We start from the raw sequence: 13,937 nt of genomic DNA on the forward strand, positions 1-13,937 counted from the left end.
TTCCTGAGTAAAGCCCGGGCCAGGAGACATATCCCTGCCCCAGAGCCACCCCCCACAGCTCCTACAGGCCTCCGTGGTGCTGTAGGGCTCACCTCTGTGGAAGACAGGACAGCACTACCCTGCCAATGCTTGCAGCCAGGAGAGGTGCAGTGGTCTTCCCTACTACAGGAGAATCCTCCTGGCAATTCCAGCTCACCAAGCACCTGCTCAGACAGTTTTCACTCTTTGTTACCCCTGAGAAAATTATCTTCACCAGCATGTTCTGCCCTTTCCAAGGCAACCTAGCCCCAACTGGCAGAAGTATAGCTACTCCTGATGTTCCCAACAAGGACGGAAGGAAAAGGGTACGTTCAGATTCCCCACGGATTATGGCACTGTGAAAAAAAAAACCCAAAGCAAACCAACAAATCCCTTTGTTTCCAGGCTGTACTAATCTATTAGGAACCACTGGGCAGAAATATAGTAAAAAATTCCTTTTGTAGTGGAATTCTTAGGAGGAAAAATTGAAAACTAAGCTTCAAATCCTCTTGTTTGAGTTTTAAGGACAATACTTCAGTTGTAGGAAACTGTCACTTTCCACTCAGAATGTGGAATATGACAATAATGTTCCTGAAATTGTCACTGCTTTCAGCACACTTGCTGAGAGAGATTTGGCCCTGTGTGCAGTCCACGGGCTGTGCATGCAGAATTCATAATCTCCTTAACATTACTATTTGCAAATGCTCCCAGGATGCAAAGAGAGATTTGTATTTCCTATTAATATTTTATGGGAATTTTGTGTGTACATGATAAATGAATAAATGGAGGGACACAAGGGGACACGCAGAACATGTGCGTCGTGTGTGAGAACTGCATTAATTCTTAAATGCTTGCAATGGCCACAAGATGGTTAAGGAACAAAAAGATTTATTATTGTAATTACATAGGAGGAGAGAATAAGAGAAGAAAAATGAGAGATCAAGGGAGCAGTTTCATGTTACAGTTTCTCCAGCTGCAGAGCTGGCTTGAGAGGTTCTCCAGACCCTCCTGCCCCCATCCTTTCCACCCTGGCTGCAGATTACCATCCCTTTAATTCTGCCAATTCAACCATTTGCATGTTCAAGCTTTAAACCAGCCCTTAATTACAACATGGAATCACACCCTTAGTCTACTTGGTCTCTCTTTCATTTTCAGCTGCTATATAACGAGGGGGCAATTCCATACAAAATCTCAGCACTAACACAGTACTGTGGATACGAAGAGAGACACATCAGGGAGACTGAGAACAGGTCTCAGAATCTGGGGTTTTAAAGGAGTTATTTGGACAGAACCATCACTGGTTTCTCACTGTTTCAGCTTCTGGGTCACCCCCTTCCTCACCTTTCCAGTTGCCTTTATTCCATTGAAGTTTTATTGCTACTCTGGAATGACATGAAGCTCTCTCACACTTTAACTATAAGAAATGTAATATTGTATTTGTCCAAAAACCTACATGAGTAAAAGAAGATCCCTGAGGGGATATTATTAACTGCCTGCTACTTATCATTGATGGTTATTCTCTGAGACAACTCTCCTGTTTAATCTTTATGCTCTCGACAATAACCCTTCTCTCTTTTTGATCAAGTGTTTAATTTTCTTGAAAGATTTTCTCTGACTTTAGTTATTATTGAAGCGGATTTTAATTTTACCCCAACTCTTAAATGGCTAAATCTTGCATATCCACTATTTCAAATAGGGGTATTTCAGTTACTCTAAGTAAATAGTTCAAGGATTTGGGCTTGATAGGTAGCTGGAAAATTTCAAATCAAAACAAAATTGAAATTGCAGTTTCTTTTCCACTTCAGAATAGAGTTTTTAGTCTCCCTGAGTGACCTGTCAGTGTATTGGAATAAGAAATGGATACTGCTAGACTGCTACAGAGCATACTCCCATGTCAGCAGAGTTTCATCAGCATGAGTGGCAGCCCTGCATGGGAAATCTGTTAGCTGCTTATTTCATCTGCAGCTGATCAAAGATAAACAAGATAAAAAAGACAAAGGGAAGTGGTGATGTAGAATGTATTCTTACTTTCCTAGTCTCCACAGGCAATATTATTGCTAAATTTCCTCTAATTGTTTATAGGAGAACTTTAAAGCATAAGAGGAGAGAAAAATAAAGAAAAAAACCAGTAGAGGTTCAGCAGAGAGCAAAGCCCAGAAACCCTTAAAACCTGCTTGAAACCCTTCTTACAAGCATCCTCGCTCCTTCCCCATTGTCACTGTATCTCCCAGCCCAGTGGAAGTCCAGATCACGGGTAAATATCTAATAATATAATAGTTATGTTTAGGGCAGCCCATAGAGCATGGAAAGATTGCACCATAGGACTGAGAGGTCTTTTTGGGAGGCTTGTTTTGTCATACTGGGCCCTCCTGTTTTCAATGACCTTGTTGTCCACAATAAATACAACAGTTTACAACAGTCTCCTGTTCAGTATTAGACTGGGCCCATGATTTTGCAGCTCTAGTCTGTATTCCCAATATTGGTTTATTATCTTTGGTTGTCTCATCTGAATGTGTGTGAGTGGAAGCAGAGAGCCTTGGTCTGCTCCTTCCCGTGCAGCCACTCTGCATTCCTGCTTCCCAGGTTCAACATGGGAGCTCAGCACATCCTTCTTACAGCCCGAAGCAAGACACTTGTTCACTCATCTTCCTCGCCCCTTTTCCACAATAACCTATCTTCAAAGCTACTCTCCCTTCCAGCATGGACTTGCTCACAGGATGCAATGAGAGAGGTACCAGGAGCTGCATAGGACACAGCTGCTCCATGACCAGGAGTGCAGATGAGGAAAAGACTTGAGTGAAAGTGAGCAGGGCCAAATGCCTATTAGCAGACACTAGAATATGCAGATCTAAATCTATACATCTGAGCCTTAAGTTTCCCCATCTGTAAAAACAATGTTGAAATACTCCCCTATTTCTCAATAAAGTTACTAGGGTTAATAGATTAATGAATACTTACAGAACACCAGATGTCAGAAAAATCCTTTCCCTAAATCAACATGTTTTTGAATATTTCAGTTGATGACAGAAATGAATTTTACAAACAGGTACAACACAGACTATAAACGGTGGCTAAGAACGTCAATAGGATCCCCTTAAGATTAATCTAATCTTGCAAAATCTTTCAGAGTGAGTATTTATTTCCCGTCGCATTCCTGTTGAGGCAGTTGGACTGAGCAGCCCCATTTGCTTTCTCAGCATCTGACGCCAGAGTACACAACAGTACGGGTGGAAAGAACACAGCGAGAGAGAGATGTAATCACCAAAGAAACAGAGCAACAGACTTAAAAAGAGCATGATTCTCACAGCAGGTCAGCTGAACTGGCAGCTGTGCATTTCTGGGCTAGTACCAAGTGTCCACTACCACCTTACAACAGCCTTTTGGCTTTAGATTTTATCCCCATTGAAATACATATTTTCCTAACAGTACCACTGCATTTCTGAAAGCACTGGTTCAGCCCCAGCACACAACAAACTTTCTCCACTACTTTTCTAATCTCCAAGGCTCAAACAAGAGATGTGTGGAGAATCTTTGTGTGCTGCCCTTCACACTTGCATTCAAATCTTCCCTGCTTAATGAGCCATGGGCTGTTGGTCTGAAACAGAAGACATTAACAGTTCAGAAAAAATAAACCCCTGCAGATTAATCACCTGGCTTCTTCACGGGCCCAAGTCCAATCAGCAGACAGTGTGAAAGCAGGATATCTCCATATACACTGCCTGACTGATAAGCACATTAGCTGATTGCTACGCCTGGCTTTGACAAGCATATAGGATACCAGTCTTTTTCGTTGTTTATTTCAAATGAATACTAGAGGTCTCCAAATGTCACTATATTCACAGAAACTAACAACTGCGCAGCTCTTAGCATCCCTCCCTTCTCTGTGCCAGTGAAATACTATCTATTTCATGCTTCTTGATTTTTAAAGTGAATGTTTTATTGCCTTCTGAACAGCACTTAACTGCTAGGTATCACTTCAGAGTCTGCCATGCAGCAATCCTTGCAAAGACAAGGATCTCAATTCACCTTGAGAACTACACTTTGCTAGAGGCTGGCCACTGGCTAATGGTATTCCTGCTCCTTGGTAAACCACTGGTAGCTTTATTGTTACATAGCTTGACCACTCCATTTTAGTACAGGAGGGATGGTATGAAAAGGAAACAGGATTAAGTGTGGCCAAAAGAATGGCAAACCCATCAAAAGCTGTCCTGGGTTCGGCTGTAACAGTTATTTTTCTCCTTCTTTGTAGCTGGTGCAGCACTGTGTTTTGGCTTTAGCCCGAGAATAATGCTGATAACACACCAATGGTTTAGTTGTTGCTCAGCAGTGGCTATCCTGATCAAGGACTTCTCAGTCTCTCATGCACTGCAAGTGAGGAAGGGCACAAGAAGCCAGGAGAAAGGAGAGACAGGACACCTGACCCAAACTAGCCAAAGGGGTATTCCATACCACTGTTACAGCTGAACCCAGGACAAGCCCTTTGACAAACCTTGAAAAGAGCACTAGCAGGCCACAGTGCTTAATTTTCTGGAAATACAGAGGAAGGAAACAGTCAAACAACCAGTTGTAGTGTCAGCACGATTTCCCCCATCCCACAGCAAAGTAAACTCAAAAAAGACAACTGGGATACGGCATTAAACACTTAAACAGACCTGAACTGTTCCAATTTATGTAATGACAATACCCTTCTATCACCATAACCCACCTCTTCACCCCTGCCCGCCCCAGCTCTCTATGGTTCAGGAGAATTTTTGAACAGAGTGATTCTAGTGTAACATGAAGAAAATACCAGCTCTACCTTTTGATTGCTTCTTACTCGTCTCCTTTCTCTTGTGGGGTCAAATCTCAGGCTCACTGAACTCCTGATTTAGCCTATTAGCAGGGAAGACTGAACCCCCATCCTTGTCTCTTCCCTTCACATATCTAATAGCTTGTTTCCCATGTTTCCATTTTTATAGCCTTTAGAGGCTTCAGGAGCTTTGCCTGCCTTTACCTTATCCTTCCTACAGGTCATGCAGGTCAGTGGCATACCTGGAATAACTGGGACTGTTATTTCAACCGTCAGTCACGCTTCAGCTGGAAGGCAAAGTCCCATCAGCAGGGAGATTGAAGTGCTGCAGAGCAAAGCAGAGGACAGTAGTGTCTCTGATGGCAACTGTGTGCTTCAGCTCCTGCCTGTTAACAGGTATCCATGGGCACCGTTGTTCCCCTGGCTCTCTTTCCCTTTGATCAGGTTGTGTTGCTATTGGAGCATTTCAGTAAACAGGGCCCAGAGCAGGTTGTATGTGCCTCTGTGACCACGCACCACAGGTTAGATCCTCCACAGGTTAAAAGTCAAAAAAAGCTGGAGTGTTTCCCTGAGCTGAGGATTTGGCCCCATATTCTTAACGTTCCTGTGCCACCAAGCAGGGTCTCATCAGGCAAGACGCTGAGCAGCTTCTGATTAAGACCAGTGTGAATGGAGTACGCACAGCACAGCTTCTCCAGAAATGGTCCTTTACAAAGAACTGCCTGGATGCTACAAAATGAGCCCATAAATACAATGGCATTTCAAACTGGACAACTTTGTAGACCACCAGCCTCTGCTGGGGAAGCAAGCCCTGGATTTGGGCACATTAATTCATCACTTCTTCAAAGAGGCAAAAAAACTGCTGAGAGGGATGCAAACGTGTTCGCTTTATGACGACGCATAAAGGCTCTGCTTGGAGTCTCCCAAACAAGCCTTCCCTTCCCTTTAGTGGCATAGAAACAGTGCACTCTACATGCATTAAATGGGATTCAAGTCACTTTTTTCATTGCTACTAGAGCAGGTACTGCTGGAGATAAAAGCAACTGTCTCGGAAGAGCAGGTATGACATCTGGTACATAGCACCAAAAATAAATCTTTAACTTCCTCTCATACCTGCCAAACCCGCTCCAAGGAAATAAACCTGGGAAACATTACAAATACACACTTCTCTCTGATTTCAAAGGAAGAACTGACCTATTTTTTCTTTGCCCGTTTTAAACATTTCCTATGACAAGATCAGTTTGCTAAAACAATGGGCTCTATTTGGAATAACCACAATCATAAAGAAAATTGCATGGATATGAAAAAGGCGAGTGGCCTGATGTTTGCACTGTAGGTAATTCACGCTAATACCGCTATTTATAGTGCAGGAGCACCTTAGGGACCCAGTCATGCTCAGCACACCTACTTGGTAAGCACCGTAAAACATGGAATCTGATAGTCTCTGCCCTGTAGTGCACTCATGATTTATGGCAACTGGTTGGTAATACCATATAATTTGGGAGTGGTCCTTTGTTAAAGTATTTTCTCTGGTCGTATTTATGTAATAAGTATTTTCCATATCCTTTCAATAGCTGACCTGGCTTACAAGAAGACTAGAGATTTGTGTATTGGTGAAGATGACCTACTTAAATCAGGAACAATTAAAGACCTAGTTCCTATTTACAAGCTTGACTAAGGAACCACACACACACACAAATCAAATTGAAGAAGCCAGGAAATGCTTCTCAGTGCTACAATTCTGGTCATATGGGAGGGTTTGGTGGCGGGGGGGGATCAAAAAAGGAAGTGCTTGTGATTCATTATTAGCAATGTAAATAGGACACATTTGGAGGCTGTCACCATCCTGATCGCTCATCTGCTTTTATTAGTCCTCCTTCTTTATTCTTATTGTCTTTGGTTTCTGCGCTTGTCGTTAAAGTTAGTTATGTTATAAGCATCTGTTTAGCATATTCTATATGAAAATGCAAATGGAGATGAAAAACAGTAAAATAAATATATGCAGCTTCCATGTCATGTATATACTTGACTGTAGCATGTCAAATACAAAAGAATTATCACTTTGAAAGTCTGCCTGTTCATTATGTGCATTACTTTTTTACCAGCAGATGGCAGTTTACCATTATTTTAAATAGCTTCTTTTGTTAATATCACGTTTTAAAGTTCTAAGTGGTTGGAAAAAAGCTGTGAGCTCATTTCAGAGTTAATTTTTAATTCAATTTCCTTCTGCACCGTCCCCTCTAGAAAAAGTAATCAGGACTGAGCTATTTGTTTCAGTTTCCTGTTGACCAAGGCTAAACATCTACACAGAGTTAGTTCATGAAGCCTCAAACACCCACTGCTGCCACCTGCCCCCTGAGGCACACTTTACACTCCCCAGTTGCCAGTCTGTGCTTAGGAAGTTGCACACAACATTATTAACACTAATAGCAGGGGCAACATGAAGTATGTGACTCTGCACAAAGGGGCCGGTGGCTTATTTACTGTTGTGTTGCTTGGATGATGTCTGAATTTTGGGTAACAAAGAGTTTAAACAACCATCCTGGCAATGCTGTGGAGGCAGCCAAGGAGGACCAAGGGTGCAGGGAGTCTGTGCCAGGAGATGCAAGCCTGCGGGGTGCTTGCAGAAATCCTGCCACTAGCCAAGGCCATGCTTTAACCAAGTCAGAGGTGCAACTACGAGTCCACCTTCCCTGGCCTAACACTGGGATGACAACGAGAGCTTTCCTAGTGAAAAACTCCTGCAGGGAGCACAAGTGAAATGAAGGGATGAGTCTGTCAGTCTAACATTACTTCAACACCTTGGCACCACCTGACCTGTGCAGCCCTCACAGGCACAGCAGTGCCACCCACATCCTAGAACCAGGCACTCAGGAGAGACTCATGCACCAAGAGCCTTCCTCTCCACTGACCCTGTGGTGACACTGCTCAGTCCGCGTGAACCCATCTTCCCTTCCCGCCCGAGCAACTCCCTCCTTTGTGTCAATACCACCATCCAGACTGGCCCGATGAAGCAACGCAGTTGCTTGCAGTTGGATTTGTTCCCTCATCCAACTCTGCCACCCACCACAGCACACAAATGCTCCTCTTGGCAGCATCGGCCACAGAGATTTTGCTGGATTAAAGCAATCACGTGGCACCGGGCTTCCCATAGGAGCAGCACCAAAACAGCAACAAAGAGCAGAACTCCGCTCACCTTACACCACAGGCGTGCCAGCTCAGCCTCTCACTGTGAGATGGGACTTCAGGCACATACCCCTTTCTGCCAACTCTCCAGCCATGGAGCACAATGGTGGGTTGAAACAGACTGTACAGGGAGTGAGAAGGAGGAAAGGGCTTTCCTCACCTGCTCAAACACTGGGGACAGACTGGTTTTGTGGTTGGACTGGGATTTTGTTCATTTGGGGTTTTGTTTTGCTTACATGGCAAACTGCCCTTTCCCTAGGGCTGCACAGGTCCTTTCGAGTCCCGCAAGTTTTGAATTTGTGTTCCTGGTATTCTCACACTGAAGTGGCAAACAAGAGATTCAGAAATCATTTTGCATCTGTTAAAGAACTAAACAAAGCTAAAAGTTCCAAAACAAAGAGCACTTCTACACACCAGTCTGTGACCTATCTTGGGAACGCACTGTTTTCTTTTACAAGCAGTCACACATAGCCTCTTTTTAATGATCTGCAGAGAGACTGATAAATTCACCAGTGGTATTAAATTAAAAGCTGAAAACAACAGAGAGAGCAGTTGTGTTATACAAATGGGCAAACAGAGATGAAAAACATGGGAAGAAGAAAGGAAACGTGACCACATTTGAGAAAAACAGGAGAGCATTACAGCGTGGGGAGCAACAGGACACATGTATACACGGCATCAGGTGCAGACTGACCAGGAGAGATAAACAGTGTGCCAAGGGGAACTATCTGGGAGACAGACTAACAGGTCATTTCTAACATTGAAGATTCACGAAATACAGGATGCTGGGTACCCATTGCGGGGAAGGCCTCACGGGCAGAGCTGTGCTTATAAAATAACACTGATTCAGTTCCAACAGCCTTTTGTTGGGACAAATAGCAAACGGAAGTATTTATGAATCACATAATGACTTATTAGCTTTTGATAGTTCCCAAATAATCATACAGCCAGAAAGTACATGCTGATCAACCTTTCTTCCCCGTGTGGGCAACTGCATAAGCAAAGCAGATTCTAAGTGAAACTGACACCATCCTATCAACTTTTGTTTCCATCTGAGGAGTACTTTAAATAACATTCAAAGTAGGTTTAACATCAGTTATTACTTTGTCTGATTATTGCATTCCTAAGATAATGGATTTCAAAATTGTATTTTCCAGTTGAAGATTAAAGAGCTGCTTCTATGCTTCCTACCTTCTTTAATAAAGTAAGATTCAATCTAGTCTCAAAAGTTGAACATAAAGGAGATTTGCTGTCATCTTAGTAAGTGTTACCAGCAATCATTTAGCATTCTCATTACTTTCCCACCCAAACCTCACCTACTTATGTTGAGAAACAAACTGGATTTCTTATACCCACACACCCCCTGCATCTTACAGATACTCTGGGATACCTGCCACTGTTGGACTCCAGGCTTTCCGCTCTGCTTCACTGAGTGAAAGCAGGTTTGTGCCTCCGGGCAGAAAGAGGGCAGCTTTTCACGCCTGTGATGCACAGGTACCCCCCGACCTTCTGAGCAGACGGCTCCCCCTCCAGGGAGGTTGCTGCAAGCAGGGGAGAAGCTGCTGGCTCACCTCATGGCCAATGTGCAAATAGCATCTAGCCACATTTTATGCAGTGCTATTTACCTGACACTGGAACGAAACACACATTCCTTCAGAGTGCAAGGCAGGAGGGAATCTTTTAATTGTCAGGTCGTGCACATCAGCAAGCAGTGGAAGTCCATTTAGCCAGCCCTGCATTTCTTGTACGCACATCATCACCTCCATATTGCAGGTACAGAGCCCCAGCACTTACCTATGACTACAGCATGCACCCCCAGAAACAAGGGATAGAGGGAAGAGCGGAGACATATCCCTTGGCAGAGAGGGCCCTCTCGATCTCACCCTTCAGAGCCAAGAACAGGTTAGTTCCTGGCCCTGCTGCTGGTGAAAACAGAGGGAAAATCCCACATCCCAATGAGAATCCACAGCAAAATTATGCTCCATGGGTTTTGTCTGAGACAGGGCTTTACTTAGATCAGGTCTAATTGCCACACAATACAGGATGGAGAATCTCTTAGTTCTCCCAGAACCCACCCCAAAGGCTAAGTACTCTTAGGCTCCTCATAATCTTGTGCAAATCAGTAGCTGGACTCAGCCTAGGTTTGCCACTCTATGAATGTGCACTACGCTGGGAGGAAGGAAGAGTTGCAATCTGAGCCTAAAAGCCAGGGTGTGCATTTCCTCCCCCTGCCCTCCCCCAGCTTTACACCAAAAGCAGAGCATCAACCAGGTGACTTAACTGCTGTCAGCATCTTCTATTTTTCTAAGTTTCATATAAGGGCACAGAGAAACCATAATACTGAAGAACTACACCATCTCACCAGATTTTACACCTCCCTCTATGACTCACCATGCCAAAATCTTTGCCATTTGAGTGATAAGAAGAAAATGACAGCTCAAAACCTGCCATTTTACCTCAAATATGCAGCAAATGTCTAAGTATAAATTAGTATTTATGAGCTAAGCACCTCTACAACTTGTTCTACCCCAAAGTATCACTACAGTGTCACTTAGAAGACAGTAAGGGTGGAGGTGAAATATCTATTAAGAGAAACACAGAAGAGTATCGTGTGGGGAGCAGGAGCAGACTGGAGGCTGACAGTACTTGGCTCTACAGAGACACCGGCCTGCAGGACAGGGAGAGAGAAGCCCACAGACGGAAGAGCTTTGAGACGTTAAATACCTGGTGGCTGAGAGCTGGTGCAGCTGCAGCAACCAAGAAGGGTTTGTCTTCATCTGCTGAGCAGGGCTGTGGGCTCCTTCCCGGTGGAGGCGGACGTGGTGGGTCACGTGCGGCTGTGTCCCTGGAGTCCAGCTTCCTGCAGCGTGCTCTGCAGAGGGCAGCAGCTCAGTCAGACAGGAACTGAAGGCAGGGAAAAAAACCCGCTTGTCTCACAACGCGTCTTACTGTGAGGATGTCCCTGAGCAACACCTCGGCCTTTGCCTCTTGGTTTCTGGGCAGAACCAAGTCCTAGAAACAAGAGTCTCAAACCTGGCACTGCAAAATGGAGCTTCCAAATAACTGGATGCTTAAAAATATTGCACGACAATGCGTTTAACGAAGGTGGGAATGAAACGTAAAGCAGAAATTGTTACTGTGTGCGTAAAGGGGGCCATGTCCCATCAGAAGCCAACCTGTGATTAAAACCAGGAACAAAGCACGGCCTGAGCACCTGCAGAATGGAGAATACCCTCAAATGAAGCAAACAGCTGAAACTGAAAGAACCATTAGAGTCAAATTCCCTTTCACCTCCTAGCAACTGTAAACATGTGAAGGCCAAACTCAGGCAGGACCATTGGTTATGTAGCAAGTTTTCTCTGACTTAAGAACTTGTGCTTTTAGTCCAGCATGTGAGGAGATGTTTGGAAAAGTTGCACACTGCTACATATTGTGCAGTACGACATGGCTGGGGTGTGAGACAAATGCAAGACTAATTCTTCAGCCAGGACTCACCTTCTGAGGCAAATACAATGAATTAAGAATACGCTAAGTCAGTGGGCCCTGTGAATGACAAGCGTTGCAAGAGTTACTAACAAAAGAAATCGCAGGATATACTGAGTTTCATTTGCAGATTTGCATACTGAAAGTAAGGATCCTTACCCAGGAGTGAATTTTGCTCAGCGAAACTCAAAGTTTAAGTAAATGCAAATAGCCTGCACTGAAACTGTGAAAAATAAACAAAATATCATTTAATTTAATTTGAGCAGCCAAGCAAGTCATTCGCAAGTCTGTTTAATGTTTAGGAAGAAAAAGCCTTAGTTCAGTCTCTACAAATGGTTTTAGTTACTTCTGTGACTTTCCATCTCTTGAGGATAATCTACTCCTAATAAGGACAATTGCTTAGATTTATAACCCCACTGAGGTCTTGTTAAAGATCTAACAAAAATCCTATTTAAATGAAAAGGACAATAGAATCTTTAAAGTCCATGTAGAGTTTAATTAAAACCTGAAACAGAACCCATGTCTTTACGCATAACAAAAGCAAAACCAGATTTCAAAGCTGTTAAACTACGTGTAATTGGCATAAACTATCCATTCAGCCAGAGTAAAAAAAAAAAAGTAGGCTATCACATGGAAATTGGAGCCTATTAATAAATAACAAACTTGATACATGTGCATACCACCATATTTTTGCATGCATTTTTTAATTTCCCTAATTTGCTGGGCATATTTTAGAGCAAACATGAGACACACTGTTAGGCTGAACAAATCCAAAAGGGACAAAAAAAAAAGACTGACTGAAATCAACGCATTTACATGCACCAGCATTTAAAAACGTTTCATAATGTTCCCAAAGAGAGCATGTAAACTGCAGCAGTCTCAGTGCAAAACTGCTGTAATCTGTGTTCCCGCGTAGTCATTATTCATACATGGGAGTATTCAGTTCCTACAGTCATTTTTCATGCATGAGTAGTTTAAAACCCAAAATCACTGACATAAATACACTGGGGGGTGGGGGGGCTCCCTTTTTAAAGTTAACATCTTATGAGCTCTGAAAGGGAATGCAAAGCCAGATAGCAGTCGAGGTGCTGACACAGCTCTCCTGTAGGGAAGGGGCTGTGTACAGCCCCCCTGCAGCCGCAGCCAAGCCTTCCCCAGGCTGAGAATCTCCACCAGCCACTTGCCCTCAGCTGTGGAGCTAAACCCAGCAAGGTCAGGACAGGACAGAGCAGAGCAAAGCAAAGTCTTACCACATCTCCCTTTCCCCCACCGCCGTGCAACTGGGGCCACGCATGTAGGGAAGGGAGGTCAGCCCAAGAGCTGCTTTGGGCGTGCAGTTTCCTTCTCAGGAGATGAACAAAATCCCATAACCTATTTCTGCATTAAATCAAGGGCGAAAGGGCGCTTTTCCTCTTTTCCACATGATAAAGGATGATCAGCTGGCTGGGGGCAGGCACACGCACAGATGGGCTCTGCACGGAGAGGAAATGCACACGAAGACACACGCACCAAGACGGCTTCGAGCAGCAGCGGCTGGAAAAGAGGGTGACAAAATGGTGCCCTCCCCTCCTGGCTGTCAATGACAAAGCAAAATAGCCATCAGGGAACTTCAGCTCTGAGGTGGGTCACCTCGTCTGGAAAAATCCCGAGAGGATGGTATGTTAACCATCCCCCTGCAGCACATCAGTCCCTCGTTCGATGATTTAATCAATTGCGTTAAAATACATTTCAAACCCATGCTAAGCAGCCAGCCATCTTGTTACTTAGGTTTTCCCCCCATTTAAAATCACACCTTTTGCCGGTGCTGTGGTAAAAAGTTGGCACCTTGGCTTTTAAATTGCATTTTTGCATGAGATTTCAGTATTTAGGGTCATGTCCTTCCTGTTCATAAAGACCTGCCTCAGGCAAGCTGCGTGCCCAGCAGCGGGTCCCTCAGAGGGCTCTGCGGCGAGTGGCCGTGGCAAGCTTCCCGCCCAGAGCTCTGCCGCCTCGTCCTGCGGTGACCTCTGAGCCAAAACCACCGTGGCTCGGTTACACCACCAGCTTTGCAACGCCTCCAACTCACCTTGCACCCGGTGCTACTACCACCGAGGCGGGGGGCCCGGCAACACGCGAGCGCCATGCCCCGCACAGCCCGCCCCGGGCCGGCCACCCGCTGACAGGCAGCGGCCAAGATGGCGGCCGCCCCGCCCGCCAGGCCGGGCCCGCCCGTCTCCATGGCGACGGCCGCGCTAAAGGGGGGCTGAAGGAGACGGGCAGCGGCCCCGCCGCGGCCTCCGCCAGGCCCTGCCCGCCGCTGGCAGCCGCGGGTGGCTCGTTTCCGCGCAGTGTGGCTCAGGCCCGCCACTGCAATCGCTGTATTTAATCCTTAATCAAGGAGGGGAGATGTCCAATGTGAAAGACACATTAAAACGCTCATTGTGCGGTGCATCCTGGGGGTTGTATTCCTCAGTGACCCTCT

At 44.9% G+C, this 13,937-nt stretch overlaps 1 protein-coding gene across 1 annotated transcript in view; it reads right to left on the bottom strand.

The window, feature by feature from the left end:
- Positions 1-13,676, bottom strand: part of ZNF644 (zinc finger protein 644) — an 81,826-nt gene extending 68,150 nt beyond the window's left edge. The window contains exons 1-2 of the mRNA XM_030493595.1: positions 13,542-13,676; positions 10,718-10,865 (exon numbers count right to left, since the gene is read on the bottom strand). The gene's annotated coding sequence lies outside the window, so the exon portion shown is untranslated. The remainder of the gene's footprint in view (positions 1-10,717; positions 10,866-13,541) is intronic.
- Positions 13,677-13,937: the final 261 nt, after the last annotated feature.

The sequence above is a fragment of the Strigops habroptila genome, chromosome 8 (assembly GCF_004027225.2).
Source record: "Strigops habroptila isolate Jane chromosome 8, bStrHab1.2.pri, whole genome shotgun sequence".
NCBI lineage: Eukaryota > Metazoa > Chordata > Aves > Psittaciformes > Psittacidae > Strigops > Strigops habroptila.